Genomic DNA, 19,724 nt, shown 5'->3' on the forward strand with positions numbered 1-19,724 from the left:
ATGTAACGTTAACATTTTACGTTAATTTAACGTTAGTTTTACCAAAAACTAACCATAAAATAACGTAAAATTAACGTTAATTTTACGTTAATATCTAACGTAAAAATAACTAAAAACAAACCAAAACAAAACCATAATATAACCGTTAGATTAACGTTTATTTAACATTTTTTTAACGTTTGCATGCAAACATAAAATTAATCAAAACAAAACCATAATCAAACGTTTTCATGCAAACGTTAAATTAACGTTCACATGCCAACGTTAAATTAACGTTCACATGCAAACGTTAAATTTACGTTCTCCTGAAAACATTAAAATAACATTTGCAAATACAAATTTGAATTAATGCACAGAAAATTCAAGATCACAAATTTTATTTAAAATTTAAATTGTTGAGGTCTGGCACAGTAAGCCTACCGTAAACCATCACAGATACGGTCAGGCTTTTACACACAGTACAAACACCCTTTCATTTAAACACTCACCGATTGAGAACATCCTAGGTGCCCTCCGTAAAGAGCGAACAATTTTAAAAGAATTTTTTTTGGCGTGTTTTTTGGGCGTGGTTTATCTCACCCCTGAGCCATCGTGAACCCGTGTGATCCAGTTTCCCTTTTTCACAATGTAGTCGTCAGTTAGTCATTTGAATGCGACTCGATGTGAGCTTATCTACAATAGCACGTTTTTATGCACGAAACAAACGGCTGTGGTTCACAAGAACTCTAGCGATGGCTTTTGACTGTTGAGAGGAACGGCGATATGCATAAACCGTCGTCTGCTATGACCCTTGCGTGACCCTGCTTCCGGGCTTTTCTTTTTTCAAACTTTCACAACTTCGAATTGTACTGATCTTGTCTTGATGAAAAAAGAATTCTTTTATGATTGAAGAATGTTTGTGTAACAAGCTGTCAATTTATTATTTAGATTTTAAAAGTTAGGTCCAGCGCAAAAACGCACCACGGTCCAAAAACATTCTGATAATCATCGATCCACGGCTATCGCCAGTTTACATCGATAGAATGAGACCCGAAGGGAAGTAACTCATTTTTTACCTGAGTTCAGGATGGGTCCAAAAAGTGAGACAATCTGCAAAATTCATTCTTTAAAAATTGCTCGCTCTTTACGTAGGGCACCTAGGATGTTCCCGTTTGGTGAGCGTTCAAATGGAAGGGTGTTTGTACGGTGTGTAAAAGCCTGACAGTATCTAATTTGATAACAGTAACACTTTTAAAATGTTGAACAATGCATACTAAATTCCTTCAATTGCTAAAACATGAAAATGTGAACTAAAAAATATTACAACACATTTTTCAGTCTCGGTAAAATACCACAGCATAGTATTATCAATCGGGAAAACAAAAATTATGTGTGGACTTAATCTCATTGAAGCATTCTTTCTTTCTTTATTTGGTGTTTAACATCGTTTTCAACCATTCAAGGTTATATCGCGACGGGGAAAGGGGAGATGGGATAGAGCCACTTGTTGATTGTTTCTTGTTCACAAAAGCACTAATCAAAAAATTGCTCCAGGGGCTTGCAACGTAGTACAATATATGACCTTACTGGGAGAATGCAAGTTTCCAGTACAAAGGACTTAACATTTCTTACATACTGCTTGACTAAAATCTTTACAAACATTGACTATATTCTATACAAGAAACACTTAACAAGGGTAAAAGGAGAAACAGAACCGTTAGTCGCCTCTTACGACATGCTGGGTAGCATCGGGTAAATTCTTTCACGTCCCAACCAATATGGGACTCCCCCTAACCCGCGGGGGGTCTCATTGAAGCATTGCTACATTGACTAATAATAGTCTGAACTTGATAAAAAAAAAATCATCTGAAGGCGATAACAGGATCAGCAATTAAGAATTTCAATCACAATGTGTTGGTATGGATTCATCAAGGTAAATACCATAGGGCTGTGCAAACTCATTATCGACAGCGATCACTGTTAATGACAAAATCAGAGATGAAAACAATACAAAGTATTTGCACAATCAGTATTAACTGTATACAAACAAGTCAGTAGCACAAAATATGAGAAACAAAGGGATGTAAGCGCTATTAATGCATACAAGTGCGACAAGCATGTAAAGTCTCTTGTTCATTCCTAAGCGTGTTATTATTACAGGTGCCAAGAAAATTGCTTCCACATAATCTCACTTACTCTTGTTGCACATGTCATATGGCAGAGCAATTACGTCCCTTTGTTTCTCAGATCTTAAAATAGCGCTCTGCTTCATTTCATTAAGATTCTTGCTATCACAAAAGATATTAACATATTTTTTGGAGTAGCTAGATGAAAAACAATCATCGATGAATAAAAATTAACAAGCAGCAAGACTTCTGCTCCACTTTGCCAAACATGTGTGTGCACAGTGAATATTTGTTTATGAACTGTTGGTGTTAGTCCTGAATGATGGCACCCATGTAAATAAGGCTTGATGCCGGGCTGCTTTACAAACACAGCATTCAGAAGCTGTGGGTCAGCAAAGGTGTTGAATCTTGTTAGTGAGATGGCGCGCAATGATGTCCTGTAGCACTAGCAGCTGCCTGCACTCACTCTTTGACGCTGGTCAAACTTCTGGTCGTAGGTGAAGTCCACCTCACAGAATATGATGATGGTAATGATGAGTGAGTTCAACTTCTGCTTGAACTATGTGGCCAGGCCCAGCTCCATGACTTTGAAGTGGTCATAATCTTATGCAGGATACCAACCTGGGATAGAGAAGGAAAAATGGTTCTTAGTCAATGGCTGGGATTACAAACTAAATCACACACACACACACACACACACACGCACACACACACACACACACACACACACACACACTAACACAAATATACACTTACAAACACACATACACACACACAGCACACAGCACACATACACACACATTAGCAGTAACAAACACATGTATACAGTACATGTACTAAGAAACATACCCATGTATACACACATACACACAGGCACACACACACACACAGACACACAGGCGCACACACACACACACATACACAGGCGCAAGTCCACATATGCAAAATCAAAAGTCTCAGCCCAATTTGTAACAACAGAGAAAGAAACAGAGAGAAAGAGAGAGAGAGAGAGAGTGTGTGTGTGTGTGTGTGTGTGTGTGTGTGTGTGTGTGTGTGTGTGTGTGTGTGTGTGTGTGTGTGTGTGTGTGTTGCAAACATTACACAACTGATATTGAAATTACGCACCACAGGAAAAAAAAAGATGACACTGAGTTAAACAATTCACTTACTGGTCAACAGTGTGAACTTTCAGCACAGACAATGGAAACTTCGATGTTTTCCCCCTTCTGATTGAATGACTTTGGTACAATCATCTGTCATCAATGAACTCATCATTCTTCCCACCAGTCCAGACACCGTCCCACCAATTGCAGACTTGTTTGTTATCTGAGCGAATAAAAGTCAATATAAATACATGTGCACAGGAATGAGAACAAGGATTCTTAGTTATCACAAAAACAAAAACAAACAAGCACAGAATGACAACATGTTTTTCTAAATGTTATTAAAGACAGAAAAGTTCATCATACCAGTCCATCACTGAAACAGAAATGGTTGATATTTGAATGTATATATGAGTGTGTGTGTGTGTGTGTGTGTGTGTGTGTGTGTGTGTGTGTGTGTGGTCTGTTGCAAGCAATAAACAACTGACAACAATAATTATACATGTAGCAAATTGTACTCACTGTTTTCAAAGCAGATAATTGTAAACCTTGATGGGTTGTCCCCTTCCAACTGCATGCTTTGGTACAGTCATCCTTCAGACTGTGGCCCCCTCCCATTGCCACCCCCCTCTCCGATTGTAGAGAGGATTTTTTCATCTGAAAGAAATAATGTCCAATTAATACGAATTTGCACAAAGGACTGGAAACAGAATTGTAAGTAATTCTGATTTAACCAACAAATTTACAAAAGCACAATGATAGATTATTTTCCCTAGTAATATGTTCCAACAGACAGTTTTACAGGTCACCAGAAAGGTCCACCACTGAAACAGGAACAGTTCAAATTGGAGTTTGTTTGTGTGTGTGTGTGTGTGTGTGGAAAAGGGTGGGGTGGGGTGGGGGATGCGTGTGTACATGTGTGTGTGTGTGTGTTTTGCAAGCATTACACAACTGATTGTAATAATTATACAACAAATCGTTCTGTGAGTTACATTGAAAACTCATTTAAAAAAACCCACTTACTGTTTTCCAATGCAAATCTTCAGCTTGTTGAAGAATGGAAACTGGTTTTGCTTTTCCCCATCCAAATGCGATGAACGGCCATGCCATCAATCAGCTCACTTTTCTTTTGACCAGTTAAGGCACCTCCCCACCAAATGCAGACAGGTTTTTTTGTGGTATATATAAATCTGAAAGAATAAAAGCTATTTATTATGCACAACAGAATCATAAAACTGGATTCTTAGTTAAAAACACCATTTCAGGCAACAACAACAATTTATAAAGAAAAACAGCACACACACACACACACACACACACACACACACACACACACACACACACACACACACACACACACACACACACCTAAGAAAAAAACACACTTTTTAGTCTCATGTATTCCAAGAGAGAAAAAATACATCAACTGATCTTGAAAGTCTCAATAATTAGCAAATCTATCTTCCAAGTTCCATCGGCAATACTCACTCAAAGTTTGTAAAACTCTTGAAACCAGTCCAGTTATGTCTTGCGCCTTCGGTCTTAGTATTTGACTGTCCAGTCTGGTTTGTTTCTGTTGGTGTATATCACATAGTGCTCTTGCAACTGCTTGCAACTTGCCAGTTTTCAATCTTCCCAACGCATTGCCGTTATGTCCTTCGGCTTCGATAACTAGGAACGAACATTCTGAGTGACCTCCCTTGATCGCCAAGGGACATTACTCTCAGTCTCAAACTTTTCACTGTGAAAAAGTTTCTGCAAGTTGCAACAGTTTTTAACACGCTAGCAACTTCAAAGCCAGTGTGACTGCTGATACATGTATAAGATAACATGCTACACTTCAGCATATATCAGGACTACACAATACAGATCTTGTGACGCTGAGGCGAATGGGAAATGGAACTTTCAGGTAATGTTGAACTGTAGAGACATAGTTCACGATCGGTTGGCATTGTGATTGTTGACTTATTTTTCATACGAGTCACAAATATCAAAGCAATAATGATGCATAACGATTGGAAAGGTGGATTTCTCTCTCTTTCTTTCCTGCCTTCTGTCTCTTTCTTTCTCAGATTCAGTCTCTCTGTGTGTCTTTCTGTCTCTGTCTGTCTGTTTCTCTCTCTCTCTCTCTCTCTCTCTCTCTCTCTCTCTCTCTCTCTCTCTCTCTCTCTCTCTCTCTCTCTCAATCTGAAACTTTCTCTCTCTCAATCTGATACTTTCCACACATGTGCACCCAGGGCACTTACTGTTCAATCTTACGGCTTCAGGTCAAATGCATTACTGTACAGTAAATAAGAGATCTCAGGAGAGGCATGGGGAGTTATTTTCGAAAATGATCTATTCAAAGACACTTAAATAAGTTAAAACAAAGTTTGATTGACAACTGCTCTCTCCCTCCCCCCCCCCCCCCATTACCACTCTCTATCTCTCTGTCTTTATTAACAAGTAAAGATTTGAGTGTGTTTAGACTATAGTAATTAATGCAATTCACACATCAATGCTTTCATTGCAGGGTGGGAGGAATTACCATGAGGATGGAACAGAAAGCATTCACCGGGATGTAAACTACAAGGTACAACCCCGACATTCTGGCTGTTGAGGCCAAGTAAGTGTGTGTGTGTGTGTGTGTGTGTGTGTGTGTGTGTGTGTGTGTGTGTGTGTGTGTGTGTGTGTGTGTGTGTGTTTGCAGGTAAAATCCTTGTTTAAAGCTTGATGAATGTTTCAGCAGTCATATTATTATATAACAGAAAATCATATGAGAGAAGGCAGTGTTATTGTCAGGCCTCAGCCTAGGGTCATTGATACATATGCTTATATTATATGACGCATTGTTCTAATCCTTGGCTGGTCGACCATCACATCATTTCGACATGTAGGAGGTATTCTGACAGAACAATTTGTTGTAGCTGGTACATGTATCTTTACCTATACATATTTTTAGTCAAGGTCCAACTGACATTCTATTGTATTAGTCTGGGGAAATTTTTTTGGAATGTGTTCTGTGTGTGGGTGGGTTGGGGATGGGGATGGACGGGTTGGTAGGGCTGTTGCCAGGCAGCATTGACTTAGAGCATTTCATTCAAACACAGAATGATGCTATCAAAGTTAGCAAATTCACAGACGTAAATTCAACAATATTGGCATAATGCAAAGACAATTTAAACCTTATTTACCTTTCTTTCTTTCTTTCTTTATTTGGTGTTTAACGTCGTTTTCAACCATTCAAGGTTATATCGCGACGGGGGAAGGGGGGAGATGGGACTTATTTACCTTCAGTTCTATGTTAAACAAAGAACACCAACAAAGAAGACATACTTATAGTGTTTACACTGAAGTTCTCAAATAACACTAAATTCTTTATGTTTTTTAAGATTGTTGTATTCTTTGTCTTTGCAGGTGTCATAGCATGTGGAGCAGATCTTCAAAGTCGCCTATTGCAGACATGTCATCGTCTGCACTGGTTGTATCAACAACTTTTTCCATGGCTACTGCCGCAGATTTAACAAGTATATCGTCTGCTGCAAATTCAACAACTTCTTTGTCTGCTCCTGCTGCTGCAAACTCAACAACTTCTGTGTCTGCTCCTGCTTAAAATTCAACAATTCTTGTTGACTGGTGCTGCTGCAAAGCGAATGATTTCTTTGTTTGCTGCTGCAGATTTAACAAGTATATCGTCTGCTGAAAATTCAACAACTTTTTTGTCTGCTGCTGCTCCTGTTGCAAACTCAACAACTTCTGTGTCTGCTCCTGCTTAAAATTCAGCAATTCTTGTTGTCTGGAGCTGCTACAAAGTGAATGGCTTCTTTGTGTGCTGCTGCAGATTTAACAAATATATCGTCTGCTGTAAATTCAACAACTTCTTTGTCTGCTGCAGATACTACACATTCAACAACTTCTGTGTCTGCTCCTGCTTCAAATTCAACAATTCTTTTTATCTGCTGCTGCAAAATGAGCGACTTCTTCCTCTGCTGGTGGTGTTGCAAATAACCTCATATTTCCTTGTCTCTTCTGGCATCATTTTGGATGTGTTATAATATATCTGCGAAGGCTTTTTTAAACCCAAAAGATGGAATATAATTGGTAAATTTCTAGGTACACAACCCAAAAGTGTGGTATATATCCAAACTCACTTCTAGAAACTTAAGAACTGATTCAACTTTTGACATTTTTATCATGGTTTTATTTTTTATTTTTTATATTGTGGAAATATCAGGGAATGATGAATAAATGTTTGGAAAATATTCTCAAAGTATGTTTCTAATGGTTTTATTTATTTGTCTTTTGTTTTGTTTTATGTTAGCATGTACACTGTTTTGCTCAAAATATGAGACCTGGCCAGTACCATCTTTCCAATGAGACAGAGATAAAAAAAACAAATCAACAGCCTGCATGCTCTCCGGATTAAGTAATACAACAAGATAAATTGTAATTCAATCAAGTTTGCGTTTTAATGAAACAGATCCTGTGATTGGTCAGAATGCCCCAACTCATTAAAAATTACCGGTCATTAATTGTCGATAACCACTCGCTAAAAAATCCATTAACAACCTGCTGGCGAGGCGCATTGATAGAGCCTCAACTAGTCTCTGTTAGCTTTGAGGGTCATTTTACAAGTAGGAAATATGAAGGCCAACGAAATACCGAGACCATAAGGTATGCGAAGTGATGACGTCGAATATGTGACGTAAGTTGATGCATGAATTCTTCCGGACTACGTCAGTCAATTCCAAAGATCGCTTTTGTGATGAAAAGAATTTGTTTTAGAGTTTGCTGTCCAGAAACCCGTCAAAAATGAAGGGAAAATGTGTGTGAAAGAAAACAAAACAGGAGCAGAGTGATACGATAGGAATACAGAGACATATTTCTTGGGACTTGACCCTGGCAGGTAGGTGGACTGAAAGTAGTGTGTGAACAGAACAGAACCAATTCTGTCTGTTTACCATCGCATGAAAGCAGGAAATAGATCGTCGTCAGATTGAATTACAATAAGTGAATAACATTAACATGCTTCCATTTGAAACTTCGAGGTCTTCATCGTGGATTGACGCCCTCCCAAAGTCTAATTGAAGCCCTCCGTCGCTTCGCTCCGTCGGGCTTCAATTAGCTTTTGTCGGGCGTCAATCCCCGATGAAGACCTCGAAGTTTCAAATGGAAGCATGTTAATGTGTAATTAGCGTTAGCTGCAAAGTTAACCGTTCTCACCAAAAACCTTTTTCAAACTTTGATTTGACTTTACATGTTGGTGTTTGCTTGTCTTTTGTTAACATGGTTTTAGCTACATATAACACTACAACAACAGCAGACAAAAGACTATGGGAAATTGCATCTTCAAATAAGAAAAAAATTTAAAAAGCAAAAAAAAAAAAAAATTAAATACATGTACAATTATTTTCCTTATGATTCGTTTGATTATGTTTTTGGGGGGGTTCTTTTTAATGTTACCACTCAACGTGAAAAATACGTTCAAACAGCCGTTGTATTATACTTTTATTTTGGTCAAATCGACATTAGCGGTAAAGGTTAAATTAACGTTAATTTAACGTTAATTTAACGTTATATAATGGTTTTATTTTGGTTAAATTAACGTTAAATTAACGTTAAATGTTAACGTTAATTTAACGTTTATCTTGATGAGCAAACTAACCTAAATCTAACGTTAATTTAAGGTTAGCCCTAAAACGTGAATTAAACGTTAGCCATAAAACATAAAACTAACGTTAATTTAACGTTACATTATGGTATTTTTATTTTTTTTTATTTTTAACAATTTTTTTGTGCTTAAAATGTTTATTTTTTTTATTTTTTTTATTTTTTGTTGTTGTTGTTGCTTGTGTCAATGTTACCACCACAACAATAACAACATTGTTTTTTTGTGTTTTTTTTGCTTTTGCTTTGATTTTGAACGGTTATGTGTCAACGTTTATTTAACGTTTTTTTAACGTTTCAGTGAAAACCGTTTTTTAATTGTCTTCGGGCAAACGTTAAATTAACGTTTGAAATTGGTTTGATTTTGAACGGTCATGTGCCAACGTTTATTTAACGTTAGTTTAACGTTTCAATGCAAACCGTTTTATATTGGTTTTCAGGCAAACGTTAGATTAACGTTTAAAAATTGTTTGATATTGAAAGGTTATGTGTCAACGTTTATTTAACGTTATTTTAACGTTTCAATGCAAACCGTTTTATATTGGTTTTCAGGCAAACGTTAAATTAACGTTTAAAAATGGTTTGATATTGAAAGGTTATGTGTCAACGTTTATTTAACGTTATTTTAACGTTTCAATGCAAACCGTTTTATATTGGTTTTCAGGCAAACGTTAAATTAACGTTTAAAAAAGGTTTGCCATGAAAACAGTTTGCTTGCTAACGTTAATTTAACGTTAATTTAACGTTTGCTTTATAACCGTTTTTCTGCTAACGTTAATTTAACGTTAATTTAACGTTTAATGCTAACCGTAAACCAAAATCTAACCATGCAAACGTTAAATTAACGTTAAATTAACGTTAGCATGCTATCTGGGTATCCATGTGACGAATGTAATTCGTGTATCGCCTCCCTCTCTCATATTAAACGAGACTTCACTGTGTCCAAGATAGTCGCGTACACAAAACGAAGTTAAGTGACCGAGACTACGTCATGACGACACTGTATACATATGACGTCAACGCTCGTGCCATTATTCCAAAACTATCGCAGCGTACAAGGCGAGAATTTGTTTGTCTTCATTGAAAGAAATATAAACTAGGAAAACAAAAGGAAACAGCGTGCCATCGTATTGTGCAGCGAATATGTACATGAATGATATTCAGTTGAGGTTGCTTGGATGCGATTCTATGATCGTTGGGATTGACTCCAAGATGGCAGCAGTCAAGAAGCCACGAAGATAGCACTGGCGTATTTTCACCTTCCGTGGACGGGTTTTCACATTCTTTCAAACTCCAAAGGTCCACTAACTGCAGGTAAAACACGCTAGTACCTTTTAACATTATTAATTCACAGAGAAACACAGGTATTGTTCATTTTTCCATGTGTTTGTGTCAGTCTGTGAACTTTTGTTTCTGTGTTTGTTTTAGAGAAACAAATTGAATGATGTCGATTGAAATCAATACTTGATGATAACAGATATTGCACGTGTGTGTTGCAGAAGGTGTAGGTGTACATGTGTGCACAACGCGTGTGTAATGATGACGAGTGGACACTACCGGGAAGGGCAACGTCAGCGGTTAATTACGGAAGAAACCACCAACGTCCCCAAGTGCTACAAAGATCGAGTTCTATTGTGATAAGTAGCCTACACTTTATATTTTGTAAACATTAGCTCACTATTCATGACTTCATCTGTGTGAACCAAGATACATTTTCCAACGAGAAAAAGAATAAACGTTCCACTCATCGATACCAAACGTCAACGAAATAAGATGAAGTAAGAAGAAGAAAGACAATGTTTTCACGTGTGTTTGAAATCACACTAGCAAAATCATAATCTATAAGACTTACATTTGAAGATTCCAGGAGAAGAAGATTGATGTCTGCGAGAATGATTGTGTGCATGTTTTGAAAGTACAGAGTTGTTAAATTTCTTTATTTACTTCTTTGTACTTGTCTCTGTTGCACACTGATCAGCCCTAGAAACGAGAAGCAGACGTCACAATCCACATTCAACAAAAGGTAGGGTTTAATGTCATGTACAGTACAAAATGTCCGATAAACAGCAAATCTATCACTATTTTGTATATGATAATCCCACTCTTGCCATCTGCAATCGACCAACCTTTCCCTAAAAACACGCAAAAACTCTTTTTCATTAACAACGCCCTGATTCAACCACACAAAACCAAAACCGTACTCATACAATTTACAACGGACACTTGAGGCCCAGTTCTTTTTACCACTCTCATCCATTTTATACAACATATCATATGATTTACGAGGAAGTCTGTGCGCCTCCATCTTTAACAATTTCATCCAGTAGCTAACGCATCTTAAAATAGAATTCAAATATATCGGATATCTGTTTGTCTCGCCATACACTAGGTCATTAGGTGTTCGCATACGAACTCCTAAGAACTTCTTCAATGCAAATAAATGGAATTTTTCACACTGCAGAGCAGCTTTATCCAGTCCCCATATCTCAGCACCATACTGTACTATTGGTTGTACTTGGGAATCAAACAACTTCAAAAAAACATTCAAACTATTATTATTAAGCACAGATAATCTTTGTATAATACACATCAGAGCATTTTTGGCCCGGCTTGAGAGATCGCTACAGGCAGCAGTGAAACTGAGTCGAGTTGAAAACAATATTCCTAAATACTTATACACGTTTACAACAGGTAAAATATCAACCCCATATGTCCATCTTTCCCTTGCACTCAGATATCCACCTTTCCTAAACACAATAATGTTACTTTTACTCATGTTTACCTTTAAATAAAGAGAGGACACTGCCCTGCGTAAATTATTTAACTGAGTCTGTAGACCCACAACAGTCTCTGATAACAACAATAAATCATCAGCAAGCAAAAGAATAAACAATTCCAAATAATCATCAGTAAATGTGGCACCATGTCTTCCATTCTCAATTATCTCAAGTGCTAACTCATTAATAAAGAGAGAAAATAAAACTGGGCAACATACATCGCCCTGTTTAACACCAAATGTACAATTAATATAATCCGTAAACTTTGCTCCACATCTCACTTTTATTTTTACATTATCATACATACTCTTCACACACCTAAAGAGTTTCCCTTTTATACCATTTTTTAACAGAATTGGCCAGAGCAAAGCTCTGTTGATGGAATCAAACGCCTTCTCAAAATCTATAAAGGCAACATACAGCTTACGATTCAAAGAAAATTGTTTCTGTACAAAGGCCAACAGTGTAAACATATGATCAATAGTGGAATAATTCTTTTTAAAACCAGCTTGATATTCACCCGTACTGTTATTACATTCAATCCATTCTTGCAACCTGTTATTAATCACAGTACTATAGACCTTGCTACTAACATTACACAGCGAAATTCCACGATAATTATTTGGATCATTCACATCGCCTTTCTTAAACAAAGGGATAACAATGGACTCTGTCCAACTTTCTGGAAATACACCCTTGGAAAACAAAAAATTAAACAAGTGTACCAAAAAGTCAATCCCTGGAGAAATTTTTTTTTTCAAAAGTTCTCCTATTATTCCATCAGGCCCAGCAGACTTTTGAGGTTTTAACTTTCTCATTGCAATCAACACTTCTTCTTTTGAAATAGGACGATTCAAAATACCTTCATCGTCTTCATATTCAATTTCTTCAGCCTCAATTACATCTTTTTCCAATAATACTTTGAAATGCTGAAACCAGGTATCAACTGGTATGTTGTTCTTTATTTGTTTTCGTTTTGAGGATAATTTATGCATTATATTTCAAAATTATTGTTGATCATTAACAGATTCAATAAGTTTTTGTAATGTCAAATCATAATACAATCTTTTCTTTCTTTCTAACATGTTTTTATATTCCCGTCTGGCTAAACAATAAACATTGCGAGCGTGAATGTCTTCAGGCAGATTGCATCTGCTTAACAACCTCCACACATTTTTTCGGGTTATTCTACACTCTTGATCGAACCAATCATCCGATTGATTATTTGACTTCAAATAAATTCTTTTCTTCATGCAGTCAGCACTTTCCTTAACACAAGTGTTAAATAATTCCAAAGCTCCATTCATATCAGATTCGATCATATTTTGGGCAGACTCTAACCTTGCACACATATCATCTGCACACATCAAATTCACATACGTTTCTGCCTTCTTGATATCCCAAACATACTTTTCAATAAAGCAGAGAGAGAGAGAGAGAGAGAGAGAGAGAGAGAGAGAGAGAGAGAGAGAGAGAGAGAGAGAGAGAGAGAGAGAGAGAGAGAGAGAGAAAGAGAGAGAGAGAGAGCGAAAGAGAGAGAAAGAAAGAGAGAAAGAGAGAGAGAGAAAGAGAGGGAGAGAAAGAGAGAGAGAGAGAGCGAAAGAGAGACAGAGAGAGACAGAGACAGAGATAGAGAGAGAGCGAGGAGAGAGAGAGAGAGAGAGAGAGAGAGAGAAAGAGAGAGAGAGAGAAAGAGAGAGAGCGAAAGAGAGAGAGAGAGAAAGAGAGAGAGAGAGAGAGCGAAAGAGAGAGAGAGAGAGAGAGAGAGAGAAAGAGAGAGAGAGAGCGAGGAGAGAGAGGGAGAGAGCAAGAGATCGAGAGAGAGAGAGAGAAAGAGAGAGAGATAGATAGAGAGAGAGAGAGCGAGGAGAGAGAGGGAGAGAGCAAGAGATCGAGAGAGAGAGAGAGAAAGAGAGAGAGATAGATAGAGAGAGACAGACAGACAGACAGAGTGAGACAGACCGAGACCGAGACAGAGAGAGACAAAGACAGAGACAGAGACTGAGAGAGAGACATACTGATAGAGAGACAGAGAGAGACAGAGACAGAGAGACAGAGACAGAGAGACAGAGACAGGGAGGCAGATAGACTGACAGACGGACAGACGGACAGACAGACAGACAGACAGGCAGGCAGACAGACAGACACATAGATAAACAGACAGAAAGACAGACAGACAGACTGATACAGACAGGGAGATATAGAGATACTGAGAGAGAGAGAGAATGAGAAAGAGAGATTGCTAGATTGCTTGCCTATTAACTTGTTAAAAATGACTAAAATGTACTTTGCCGCAGCATCACCCTATAGGCCTACGTTAGTTTTGATTTCGTCACTACCATGGAAGAAAAAACCCACTGCCGTGGTGAAAGAACTATTGAGCAATTCAGATGCAATGCAGGAATCCGTTGTTTTTCTCAAACCATTCGAGACACAGCACCTTAAAAACGAGACCGTTTCACATTAATGTATTGACCAGTGTAGTGAACACAGCATCTCTTCCGTTACATTCCGTCAGAACATTAAGGCCTCTATAGGTATAAATTCAAACATGGAGTCTAATTGGGTGTCTTTCTTTCCATTTATTCACCCAAAACTTCTACAAGTTCTGAAATATTGAACAATTTGGAAAAAAACTAGTCGACATGCATTATTTTGGCGGAAATTGAAGATCGTTATTACAGTGCATGTGCACAAAACACACACACAAAAACCACACTCACGCACGCACGCAAGCACACACACACACACACACACACACACACACACACACACACACACACACACACACACACACACACACACACACACACATAGGGGAAAGGCTCCTAATATGGACCGGCTCCTAATATGGACCACCTCCTGTTCTGACAAACTAACGGCGCTAGAGCGCTCAAAACAATTTCATTCGCTTTATTCACCCTCTCTGGATAAGTTGCACATGTCAAAACAGTTGCAGAAACACAAACCTCAAAACCGTTAGGCTTTTTCGCTTTTTTTCACTTTTGGCAGCATTCACTCTAAAATTGCCGCCTAAAACGGACTCGTTTCTGTCCACAGCCAAAGCTTTCATAACACAAAAATGGCTATATATGACAGCTAAGACAGTATTTGTTACATTTTAACAGTGAGTACCCCGAGTTTCTACTGCCAAAAAAAAAAAAAAAAAAAAAAAAAAAAGCAAAATCTCAAAGTATGTGCGAGTCCCCTAATATGGACCACCTTCAACAAATCGAAGAAAATAAAAACTAAAGGCAATTTTAATTAATTCATTAAGAAGCTTGCTGAAAATAACCTATAACTAGCCCTCGATATTTAAAAAAAATATAACAAATAGTCTTTTTTTGTGGAAGTTGTTAATTTCACTTATTTTCACTCTGTTTTTGATAAGCTTCTTCAGTTTCCTGGTGTGCTTCAAATAATGCTCTCATCAACCCGAAACAGCTAAATCTAAAGCATATTTGAATAAGTCTGACTTGCACACTAAGTTGTATCATGTTATTTTGAAGTATAGGGGGCTTTTTACAGTGATTCGTGAAGGCCGCTTCACTGGTCCATATTGGGCGCCCAGGCTCCTAATATGGACCACTTGTTATTTTTTTCTGTATTTAATTTTTGCTGAAGGTCTATCAAAGCTATTTCACTCTAATTAGGCCTAACTGTTAAACTAAGAGAGAAGAACTACCAACCACAAAATGAAACTTCGTCGCAAGAAAACAAGCTAGTTATCAGCAATAAACAAAAAGTGGTCCATTTTAGGGCCCCTTCCCCTACACACACAAACACACCACACACACACCCACACACCCACACACTCACCCACCCACACACACACGCACACACACACACTCTGACACACACACACACACACCCTCACACACACACACACACACACACACACACTCACGCACATACACCGCTGACCCAACATCTCTTTACACAAAGAAGACTGGCCGCACTCAATTGTCTGGGAGGCCCGACGCAGCAAAAGGAAAATCAAAGTGACGTATTGACTGAAACCAAAGTGACGTATCGACGTAGGGATCAGCGATGCGTCACAAGTCGGGACGGGATCACACGAAGTGTGCCTCAGATGTCTGGGAATTCCCGGAAATAAAAATCACGGAGGCTTCCAATGTAAGTCCTGACAATCAATGCGTGAACGGATGGACGGTTCTGTGCAGTACCGCTGCGCTATCGGGAAAGGCTTCGTCAGCTTCTGAGCTTGAAGTAGAATTCTGAATACTGCGCACTCTGCATGGGATGTGTATGTAACTTCTGCAAAGAAAAAGGAATTTCCTAATTGCGCACTGTGAAATACGAACACGTTCGTGAATTATATGTTGCCATCATCTGTTTTCAGCCGTCGCGATATAACCTTCGTGGTTGAAAACGACGTTAAACACCAAATAAAGAAAGAAAGAATCTGTTTTCAGTTTGTTTGTATTCGTCCAGTCATAGTGGGGCTCGTATGTTGCAGACGCACTCATAAATCATTCACATCTTGCAACAAACATCATACTTTGTGATATTGTTCTTTATACTTATTTAAGGGATTTCAGATACAGAGCCACTTCAGAAATCGGTTTTTTTTGTTTTTGATAGGGAATAAAAGGCTGCATTTACAGCAGACGAAATTCGTACCAAAAGCGCTCAGCAGTAAATATTCCCAACTCAGCAAATGTAAAATTCAATGGTTTACCATGCACCAGAAGTTGTCTGCTGATAACACATGCATGACATAAATACTCTTATGGGTATTTTTGTGTTCTGGTATTTAATTTGATCGTTTTTAGAATTTTATATATCCGCAGCATGAAAATTCAAGATGGCGGCCTCCGCAACATTGCGTGTTTTGATTTGAGCGAAAACAACGTTTCTGAAGGTAAGTTTTCAAGAATACGCATCCATTCACCAATGTCACATAATTTTACTGTTTAATTCTCCCCTGGGGTCTGTTATTCATCGGGTGAAGCGCTGAAATGCAGAGACTTTGTTTAATCTTGCAATAGCTCATTAGCTGGATTGTGATGCTGATAGATCTAGATCTATCTGTTGATTACAAGTAAGGAAATCATGATCGCCACGCTGGTGATTTTAAATAGATTAAACGAACTTTGAATAAAAGGCAAGGAGAAAGAGATTGTTCATGGTATGATAAATGATTAGTCCTGCCTACGTTGAGGACTTCCATAAGTCTCTAAACGGCTGAGGTGGGGAGGGGTAGAGTCAAAAACTGAGTGAGGGTAGGCCAGATAGTAGGATGACCAGCTGGAGATAAAAACACTCCACTCCCCATGTCTTTACAGTGTTGTGATCAAACTTTCAAAGACGGTAGGTAACAGACAAAAGCATACAGTGTATGCTAATCAAATGAGATAAGTGGTTTTGAAAAATGAAGAGGTACCGCTCTTTGAGTTTTACAATTTTGGTTTGTTGCTTGTTTCTCATCCTTTTGCTTATTCTAAGTTGACCGTGCATTGGTGTGAATTTTATTTTTACAGGATATATACAAGAGTTACACCACATGCCGGTTCCTGGGAACAAGCGTTCTGCATTTATTCCGGTGCCACAGAAGGGAGCTGATTTCACTAGTACTACTGTATCAAGGTTTGTTACCAAATACATCTTAACAGTAAGATTTTTTTATTTGTATTAATTGGAACATTTGTAAGCGACCTCTGTGAATTTGATGGGTTTAACGTACGTACCCTCACTATGGTCAACATTCTGTTAGCGACTGTTTGAAGCGAATAAATGTAGCGGTCAGAAAGATTCCAGAATCAGTTGGGTCACTGGAAACTGTGTTTGTTTGTTTTTTAACCTGAAACAGTAAGAATTATACGAATTCATGAAATAAAATTTTCTTTCATTTTGGTCTGTGGTGTGAAGACTTGCTAACCCGGCTTTGACCAACTCTCTGAGATAGTAAACATTATTCAAATACATTCAAATAAAAATTTCACTTTTCATCTTTTGTGTGAAGGGTACCCCAGGCTGATTTCCTGCACCATGGATGTAGAGGAGGCCAGACAGTCTGCTTCTCATTCCAGCTGTGTTGCGGTTTTTTCTGCTCGTGAAGTGTATCGCCACATTGCCAAAGCCATTGGCCAAGAGAAGTCACCCTGTCTGCCCATTTTGCATAGCCTTACAGGCTGTGACACTATGTCGTTCTTCAATAATCAGAAGGCTTGGGAAGTATGGCAAGCATTTGAAGACGTCACTCAAACTTTCTTCAGGTTGTCTGCTCCTCTTTGTAAGCTGAGTACCACTGACAGGGCAGCACAAGAGCTTTTTGGTGTACATTTGTAGGACAAAACCAGCAACGTACTGGGTGTAAACAGTGCTAGACGGTACCTCTTCAGTAAAAAGAGCTGCCGAATTGACCATAATCCCCTTACAAGTGAGGTGCTGCTGCAGGACATGAGATTGAGAAGAGCCATCTACCTATTAGACTTCCAAACTCTGTGGGCTGGCAGTTCAAGGCTGAAAAGTGGGAGTTATTCTGGACGAGCTTTCAAGAGGTATCCAGCGTGTGCCGAGAACTCATGAGGTGTGCCTGCAAGAAGAGCTGTACAACAAAACGCTGCAAATGCTGCTAAGAAGGACTGCAGAGCACAGCTCTCTGCAAATGTGCTTGCATGCCTGTGAAAACTGTCAGCATCTAAACTGTGCAAAAATATTATTGCACCCATTTTCATACCCCAACTCAAACATTTATTCCTGTGTCATTTTATTCAAACTGTCTATGCCATTAAAGGCTCGCATCTTCGCTATCTGGCACATTTTTTTTTTAACATCATCATTTACGCCGTCAAAATAAGGATACCCTTGACGTGACAAAGAGATGTGACAAAAACTTCGGGTACCTTTTAAAAAGCCGACGACAATTCCTGAGGCACAACTGGGTCACTGTTGTATACGAAGAGAAAGTCAACTTGATTATCCATCCAGAACAGGTTGTTTTATTTCGCCATCTTGCATATTTCTAGTGTTGTGCCATTGTACATACTGATGTATGTGTCGATCTCACGGATGAGATGTTTATGTGTCAAATTTGAGGGATACCCAAGTCAACTAAAATCCATGTATTTTAGCAATGACCAAGTGGGTTGCGTTGTAACTTTCAGGAATGTGTGTCTACACACGAGGCGTAGTTCAACCGTTTGAGTACACTTTCAAATCTTCACGAAATAATATTTTAAAAACTGCCACAGGTTTGTTGACTTACATCCCACATATTTTTGACTTCGCATGTATATGACAGATGGTTGTTTCAAGTACTGCCAAAGTTTCTTTTGAGTATAGACACTTGCCGGAATGTGCCAGTTGTGTAAACACATGAGAACAAAAAACGTTTTCGAAATACAGCGATTATGAATTTTAGTCGACTTTTGAGTTGATACATTACATTTTTATCAGTTTTATTTTGGGGGTACCCTTATTTGGGCGGCGGTCAAATAACCCATGTAAAGGCCACCTTTTATCTTAAAAGTGTTCCAGTTAGCCAAGTTGAGTGCCCTCAATAGCATACATTGAATATAACAGCACAGGAATGAATGTTTTCGTTTTGGTATGAAAATTGGTGCAATATATTTATTTTTGCACAGTTTAGGTAATCCACAAATTCTTCAACCCTGCCACTCACACCGTCCAATCATTCTCTGCACCAACAATACATGTATTGTTTTGTTTAAAAATGTTTTTGTGTTAGTTTCTATTGCAAGAGAATGTCTTGTAGCATCAAAAATGCCTAAATACCCTTTTATTGGCGGCCATTTTGAAAATTGTAAAAAAACTACCGATTTCTTAATTTTTTCACGGTGGCTCTGTATCAGGTTTTGTTAAGCAAAAGCAAATGTCCATTTACGCCAAATTTGCTGTTAATCACATGAAGTGAAATATGCCTAACATACCCAACCGTTTACACTGGCGGCCATTTTGAAAAATTGTTTAAAAACTACCCATTTTTTTTTTTCGCGATGGCTCTGTATCAGGTTTTGTTAAGCACATGAAACTCTTCATATTTGCTAAATTTGGTGTTTGTTGCATGATTTGAATGATTTTGCAACATAGGAGCCCCACTAGTATTG

General features: G+C 38.2%; 3 long non-coding RNA genes across 3 annotated transcripts; 2 read left to right on the forward strand and 1 right to left on the reverse strand.

Annotated features, from left to right (window-relative positions):
• Window positions 1-360: 360 nt before the first annotated feature.
• LOC138957628 (uncharacterized) lies at window positions 361-4,818 on the reverse strand. Its single transcript, XR_011453102.1, has 5 exons — window positions 4,697-4,818; window positions 4,232-4,398; window positions 3,731-3,865; window positions 3,275-3,431; window positions 361-2,726 (listed from the first exon to the last, which is right to left on the reverse strand). It is a non-coding gene; the product is annotated as an uncharacterized lncRNA (long non-coding RNA).
• Window positions 4,819-4,978: 160 nt separating this feature from the next.
• On the forward strand, window positions 4,979-7,461 carry LOC138957629 (uncharacterized). The gene is made up of 3 exons (XR_011453103.1): window positions 4,979-5,117; window positions 5,721-5,813; window positions 6,605-7,461. It is a non-coding gene; the product is annotated as an uncharacterized lncRNA (long non-coding RNA).
• An 8,633-nt stretch (window positions 7,462-16,094) lies between these two features.
• Window positions 16,095-18,687, forward strand: LOC138957630 (uncharacterized). The gene is made up of 3 exons (XR_011453104.1): window positions 16,095-16,516; window positions 17,136-17,241; window positions 17,618-18,687. It is a non-coding gene; the product is annotated as an uncharacterized lncRNA (long non-coding RNA).
• The last annotated feature ends 1,037 nt before the right edge of the window (window positions 18,688-19,724 follow it).

The sequence above is a fragment of the Littorina saxatilis genome, unplaced genomic scaffold (genome assembly GCF_037325665.1).
Source record: "Littorina saxatilis isolate snail1 unplaced genomic scaffold, US_GU_Lsax_2.0 scaffold_1805, whole genome shotgun sequence".
In the NCBI taxonomy this organism is placed as follows: Eukaryota; Metazoa; Mollusca; class Gastropoda; order Littorinimorpha; family Littorinidae; genus Littorina; species Littorina saxatilis.